At 54.6% G+C, this 7,555-nt stretch overlaps 1 protein-coding gene across 1 annotated transcript in view; it reads left to right on the top strand.

Moving 5' to 3' along the window:
- ST3GAL2 (ST3 beta-galactoside alpha-2,3-sialyltransferase 2) overlaps positions 1-7,555 on the top strand; it is a 42,667-nt gene that overhangs the window by 704 nt on the left and 34,408 nt on the right. The window lies entirely within an intron of this gene.

Genomic DNA, 7,555 nt, shown 5'->3' with positions numbered 1-7,555 from the left:
TGGCCTCGATCCCCAGCCCCGCCTTCTGCTCTGGCACATGCAGCCGCTCCCATTCCCCCGGGCGCGACTGTTCCGCTCCCGGGTGGCGCCCTCAGCCCCAGCCCTGGAGGCGCGGCGAACCCCGGTCCCGCTGGATAGTCCACTACTTCGTGCCTAACCCCCACTCCGCGCGCTCCCGGCGTCCGCGCCATGGAGACCCCTGCTCCGCTTTGCTGGGTCAGCTTTTCAGCTGAGAACTGGAGAAGTTTCCTCCTTCAGGAGTGGGAGGAAGGGCGCAGGGTCCTCTCCAGGGTGGGAGCAGCGGGGAGCCGTGCTGACGGGTCATTGATCCCCGCAGATGCTCAGAGGAAAGGCCATCTTCCCGGGGTCAGGAGGACTGTTCCCTTCCATTCCAGCTGTTGGCACTCAGTATACCTGATGTGTTGCCATCTCTGAAGGCAGTGCATACTACCACCATTTGCAATAAAGGGAAATGGAGACAAACGTATAACTTTTCTTTATGTTGCTATCAGTGCTACATTTTTATTTGTTTAATAGCAGTATTAAAACAAAACACATAGTTCTGGTACGGGACATTGAAATAGTTCTGGTGTGGACTGTAACTGCTCTCAAAAGGGCCACATTGCAGGGCTCAGGAGAAGGCAGGGGACCCTGCGGTGTCAGGGCAGGACCCAGGGACCCCAGCGAGCGGTCCTCCCCTTGCTGTACCCTCTCTGTCTAAGGAGTCCTTCTGCTGTAAAGTCCGAGCACCGCGGGCAGGCAACTACCCCCCAGCCTGAGCGGATCTGCAGCCACTAAGGAAGAAAATCAGCCACAAATGCAAATAGCTAATTGGTCCAGAGGGAGCTGCTCTGGTGAGGAAAAATCAACAAGTTATTTATTTGTGTGGCTACAGGGAATTTGGAGGGGGAGCGAAGAGGGGAAGCCGAGGGGTGATTACAGGAAGAGGCACAGGTGAGGGAATTGGGGGTGGAGTGGGGATCGCCCCTGAAGCACGGATGGAAACTCCAGTTTTCCTCTCCTCCAGTTTTCCTCTCCTCATCCACCCCCACTGCCTCCCTCCTTCCTCTGCAGGGTTCCTGGAGGCTTGAAAGGGACTTGAGTAGAAATTTGGTTCCCCCCTCCCTGTGAGTCAAGTTCCCCAACATTCTCATTGCCACTCAAGTTTAGTTACAGAACAAATGCCAGTCATTTCGCACTGATGGTGAACTGGAACCAGAGGCAGGAGGATAGGAAAGTCCCAGCCGCCAAAGGGAATGAGGCTGAGGGAACCAGGCGGGAGAGGGGAGAGCCTCTGAACCCCTCCCGGTTCCCTGTTTCTCTTGGGCTCTGTGGGGAGGTGTGTGCGTCTGGGGATGCCAGGCCAGGAGGGAGTTTCCAGGGGATCGGCCTTCTCTCTGTTCCATCCTGTCCCTGAGTGGTTGGTGTTTCTCTGGACCAGTGCCTTTTCAGCGACTGGCTCATTCCTGGGGATTCCAGCATAGCTCAGGAGGAGACTCCCGGGACCACAGGGAGGGGAGACAGGAAAGCCTAAAGGGGGTGAGGAGAAGAATGAGGACCCCCTTCAGGCCTTGTCAGTGTTGGGGATCTAACATGGGCACTTCCATAGGTAGGAAGGTGCTGTGAAATGGGGAGCAGGGTAAACAGTTAAAATGAAGGAGGTTTCGCCTAAGACCAGAGTGGCAGCTGGTTGATGAAGGACTTTCCCTGGTGCCTGAAAAGCGGTTCATGCTTGACCCTAGGCAAACTTACAGGACGAATGTGAGCTCTGATCTCTCAAGTGGCATTTCCTGTACTTAACACAGAAGACATCTCTTCTCCCTTCAAACCCGGCTGATGTATTTTATTTTTTTAAATTTTATTTGACTGTTTAAAGTATTGCAAATAGTAGTACACGTGTCTCCTTTTTTTCCCCCCTTTGACCTTCCCCTGGCCTCCCCTACCCGCTGGCACATGCCCTTACCCCATCTTCCCAGTGTCTTGTGTCCGTTGGTTATGCTTATATGCATGCACACAAGTCCTTCGGTTGCCGGCTGATGTATTTTAGAGGGTGTCTTCTTTCACTCAGGCTGCCCATCCTAGCAATTCCTGCCCATCCTGGACCAGATCTGTGGGCCTGCCCTGCCATTCATCCTGTGCAAAACGGAGAGAAGCCAGCAGGTCCTCTGTTGGCAGGCAGTGAGGCCCAGGTGAGGCCTGCATTGGCCATTGGCCGAGGGCCTGAGAGCCTCAGGGTAGGGCTGTTTGGCCCTTCAAAGGGGAAGCAGCTTGTTTGCTCAGGTGTCCTCTCAATGGTTTCCATAGTCCAGGGCCCAGTCTGGTTAGATGCATACAGCTACCCACAAGGTGGATTACCCAGTTCATCAGGTGAGTCACTGCCCTTCTCTGGGCCTCAGAGTCCTCATCTATGAAAACAGAATTTGAAGACCTGCTCAGGGATTCCCTCTCAAACCATCTGGTAGACTTGGCAGAGGTACACCATAATCTGAGAGGGAAGGTGGTGCAGGGGGCACAGGATTCCACAATGAGGCACCGACGTCCGGGGAACTCAGTTTGACCTTTCTCCTAACCTGCTCGGAAGCACTGACAGCAGCCAGCCTGGAGCACGTGGGCTCCTGCAGCCGAGGGAATGGTCCCCGGGCCTCCCCTTGTCCTCGTCCCTCAGCCCTTGCTCTGACTCTGTGTGGGTTCAGGCAGAAAAACCCATCTGGTCTCTCATCGCATTCCTCCCTTCCTACACTGGCTACCCATTAGGCCCTGGGGTGACTGTTTATAGGGTACCCATTTTTTTATGCTCCCAATGCCCTCACCCCCTTATGCCCTGGGCTCTGCTCTAGCCAGGTTTTCCCCAAAGCCACAGCTGATCACGGAGGACCCCGGTCATCAGCACAGACACAGGGCAAGTGGGCTGAGTTGAGAACAGAGCCTGGAAGGGGGCGGGGCAGGGTTTCACGGAGGAGGAAGGTGGAGAAGGAGGGTGGTGACGGAAAAGGAAGGTGGAGAGGGAAGCTGGCGATGGAGAAGGAAGGTGTGACGTAAAGGCAGCACATACCAGGATGCAAATGCCTGAACTGAAAGGCAGGGGATCACTGGGGACCTTGAGGAGACTCGTTTGGCCAGAGTATATGATTTCTTGGATCACTGCCCAAGAAGGGAGGCAAACTGGGGTGGTCGGGTCCAGAGATGGGCTCGAAGACTCGCCCTGGCAGGGAGGAAAGGCCCAGGCTTTCGGCCCTGAGCTGGGCTGGGCACACAGGATTGTGCTGGCAGAAAGTGTGGCAGGGGTTGTTAATGACTGTTTATTCTCCACAGGCTGCCCTGGGTCAGTCTGATAAGAGGGAAGAGATAGGCTCCTTGAGTGTTATCCTCCTGACAGCTGCCTTCTCTGGCGGGCCCCGGACACCGATGGTCTTTTGTGGTGCTGCTCTTGCTCTATCCCCTCTCCTTCCTGAAGTGCACGAGCCCTGGCATCAGCCCAGCTGTGTTTCCCCTGACTGCCGGCCAGCTCCCTTCCCATCTGTGGTCAGATGAGGTCTGCCCTGGGGGAGGGTCAGTCCTGGTGAGACTGAGCCAATTGTGAGCCAGACCTCAGGGTGGGAAGCCACTTAGGGTGGGGCCAGGACTCCCACGCCTGTCTGGTCCATTTTGGTCCCAGCGTCACCCTGCTGCTCAGCCAGCCAGAGGGCTTTGGAGGAGCCCCACCTTTGCCCCAGAGTATTGGGAGATCCTGCTGTTTTGCTGGAAGGAGTGGAGGTGGGGATCTGATGGGATTTGTGTGGTCACTTTGGCCTCCTTCTGGAGAGTGAATTGGAGGGGTCTCTTTAGTAGATCCGGGGCTACTGTCGGTGAAGGGTGACAGTTCCTTGGATAATATGATGATGATAGACGTGGAGAGAAGTAGAAAGAGAAGTGATGTAGGTGGTAAAAATCAGGTGGAGCCCTAGTTGGTTTGGCTCAGTGGATAGAGCGTTGGCCTGCGGACGGAAGAGTTCCGGGTTCGATTCCAGCCAAGGGCACATGCCTGGGTTGCGGGCTCGATCCCCAGTAGGGGGCATGCAGGAGGCAGTCGATCAATATTTCTCTCTCATCATTGATGTTTCTCTCTCTCTCTCTCTCTCTCTCTCTCTCTCCCTCTCCCTTCCTCTCTGAAATCAGTAAAGCTATATTTTAAAAAATCAGCCCTAACCGGTTTGGCTCAGTGGATAGAGCGTTGGCCTGCGGACTCAAGGGTCCCAGGTTCGATTCCAGTCAAGGGCATGTTCCTTGGTTGAGGGCACATCCCCAGTGGGAGGTGTGCAGCTGATCGATGTCTCTCTCTCTCATAGATGTTTTTAACTCTCTATCCCTCTCCCTTCCTCTCTGTAAAAAATCAATAAAATATATTTTTTTAAAAATCAGGTGGACTTTGTAATAGGTTGCCTGAGGGAGGCCGGAGGAAAGAGGGAATGTAGATGATTCCCATGTTTCAGGTTTGCATGAATGATGTCCCTATCCCAGAAACCAGGAAGATAGAAAGAGGACTGGGTTTAGGTGGGCTTAGAGCATGCATGAGTTTGGTTTGGAGCAGGTTGAGTTGGAGATACTTTGAGGTACCTCTAAGGTATGTCATCTGGGGGCAGCATCCAGAAATGAGTGGGATAGATGAGTCTGGAGGTCAGGGGACTGTCGGGCATCATTTGAAAAGCCAGGCGCTACTCTTACCAGGTTGAGAAATAGGTTTGGAAAGGGTTCCCCAAAAAGCCACTGCCAGGTGGAATGGAACCCAGGATCATGACTTTCCATTGCATTCCATGTCCCGGGGTCATCGTCCCTTCCCTGGCCACTTCAGCTGGTTCCGGCCCTGCCCAGGCAGCAGAAGACGTGGCACCCTCCCCTGTGGAGTCATGCCTGTGGTTGGAGGGCTCTGTTGGTGGGCAGTGCGGACCCCAGGCCACCCAGGAAGGATGTGCATTCAGAGCTTCCCTCACCACCTGGACAGAGTCCCTGGCTGGAGAAGGTCTTGGGTCCTGGCCAGAACTCAGCCACGGCCGGGAACCCCAGAACCACTTCTGTTCCTGTGGACTCGTGAGCCTCCCAGCTGGGTTAACCTATCAAGGACGGGGGTTTTTAGGGAAAAGTTCAGGGCAGCCCTTCTGCATCAGATAGCAAGCAGGACTGTCTTAAGTGGCTTCTAAAAATTCTTTTAAATGAAATGGGAAATGGTTATGATGTATCCAACATTGTATCAGTTGGACTTCTCACTCAGTGTGCCCTTTGATAAAAGGGAACCTGTTGATTCATACCTGAGAGTATTGCTGGCCACATGCAGGGAGGATGAGGGGCTCAAACAACATCCATCTCACCCTGCCCTTCTCCGTGGGGTGTCCCTCATTTCCCCCATGGTAGAACGTGCCTGCCAGCAGTGCCAGCCTCCGTCCTCTCAGCATCCCTTACCAGGGTTCCCACAGGAGTCATGGGTTCACTTGGAATTGGGGCCCATGCCTAACTTCGGGCGCTCGGATTGGCCAGGCCTGGGGTTTCATGGTTCAGAGATGGTTCCCCAAAGGGAAATGGGGTGTCATCCAACCTAAAGACGTCATATGCGAGGTGTGCACCAGGGCCCTTGAAGACCTTCCAGTAATTCCTGGCCTGACTTACATTTCAGAAACACCACTAATCAGGATTTGTTGCATGTATTAATTTACCTTGTTGAAAACTAAATGCTAGAATGGGTAATGGAACTTAGACTCATTGAGTCATTCCACTTACAGATCAGGAAGTGGCGGTTGAGAAATTTGCCTGATATCCTCAAACCAGCAGATAGAAGAACTGAGAGCAGAACCCAGGTCATCTGACGTGCAGGCTGGGGGCTCCCTCCAGAATGAAGTGGCATCTTTTAGGGAGGGGCCCCGGACGCACCCCCACTGTCATCCCCTGGACTTCAGGACAAAGTTGACATAGGCAGGTTATGGCAAATGGCCACTTCCTTGTGGTGGCCCAGGGCCCCCTGCATGGTGGTGGTTGGTGTTATGCAGGGGTCTGTCTGAGATGAGGGAGACCTTCCTGTCGCTTAACCTGTTCCAGTAAGTGGAGGAGGCATGGGCCCCGCTCTGGCTGGCCTCCGCCCGGTGCTGCCTCCGCCCCCGTGTCCGTCTCCCTTGTCATCTTGGCTTCTTGAATGCGTCCCTCCTCTGTGTTATTTCCAGCTGGGGTCTGGATAAGAACGTAGCTCCAGGGCTGCTGCGCCGTCTGGATTATGTTGGAGTGTTTCCCGTTGGGGAGAGTTATGCCCCTCCCTCTGTCTTCTCCCTTGGAAGAGAATGCCCAGGACAGTGGTACCAGTTTCAGGGACAGATAAACAGCACGACTTTGGCCTCAGTTCCCGTCACCTCTAATTTGTAAGCGTCCAGATATTTGACCGAACTTGGCAGAGCCAGGAATGAATGGGGTTTTGTAGAAAGAGCTCTGGGCTTCCAGCCTCCAGCTAGCAAGAGGAGACCTCAATCTGACACATGCTTCCTGTGTCGCCCTGGGTGGGTCACTCCCCTGGGCCTCTGGGCCAGAAAGGGAAGGCTGACCCTGTGAGGGGCTTCGGGCGAGCTGAGGAGCTGAGTTACAGAGAAACAAGATGCTGGAGGTCCTGGGAGCTTGCAGGCAGCTCTCACCAGCTCCTCAGTGCCCAGGGTGTGAGGTAGGGCTCTGCCAAGTTCGGGACTGAACTCCTTTTTCATTCTCACCGTCTCCTCAGGCATCTTTCTTCCTGCCCTTCAGATATTTGCTGACAGCTGGCTCTTCTCTCCTGAACTGTCTGCCAGCCCGGACTGACCAGTGTGCTCTGTCTGCTCCTCCTGCTTGGTTCCCAGAGGTCCCCTGCTCTGCCTGTTTCTGTCTGGGGCTGTGTTCTAAGTGATTACCCAGCCTGGGCCAGACCCCCCTGTTCCCTGAGGCTTCGCTAGTGTCTGCTCTGGTGCCTGCCCCCGGCCCCTCTGTGAGGCTGCAGCTCAGTGGGCCCTGGGACACATAGTGTGGTACAGCTGACAGCCATGGCTTCTTTCATCTTGGCAGGGACTGTGAGATAAGTAGGGCAGGCATTTTCATGCTCATTGTACAGATGGAGGGCCTGAGGCCCAGAGAGGTATGATTTGCCCAAAGACACAAGTGTCGAACAGCAGGGCCAGTCCTGGAATTGAGGTCCTCTGAGCTTAGTCCAGGGTTCACTGTAAAATGTTAACTCATAGGCACATATTGGGGTGGGGATGCCCCAGTTTCACCAGGAAGTCCATGGGCTTGAAAGCAGGCCCTGGCCCCACCTCTTCACACTCCCAGGTCTCCCCTGCGCAGCCCCAGTGTCCAGCAAGCACCATCGCCTTGGCCATCCCCGTGTGACCCCAAGATACATAATAAAACCAAACAACAGAGACCACTCCCTGGGGACCATCATCATGGTCCCTGGTCTGTGTATTTCTCCCCTCCCTGTTCCCCCAAAGTTGACGACAATAATGCATGTCATGTCGCTATCATCTTAGCAGGGAGCATGTAATTTAGGCCAGCTCCGGGAGGATGAGTCCTTGCTTGG

This window comes from Myotis davidii, unplaced genomic scaffold, assembly GCF_000327345.1.
Source record: "Myotis davidii unplaced genomic scaffold, ASM32734v1 scaffold453, whole genome shotgun sequence".
NCBI lineage: Eukaryota > Metazoa > Chordata > Mammalia > Chiroptera > Vespertilionidae > Myotis > Myotis davidii.
The sequence above is the reverse complement of the archived record's forward strand: the minus strand, read 5'-3'. Positions and strand labels throughout refer to the sequence as shown.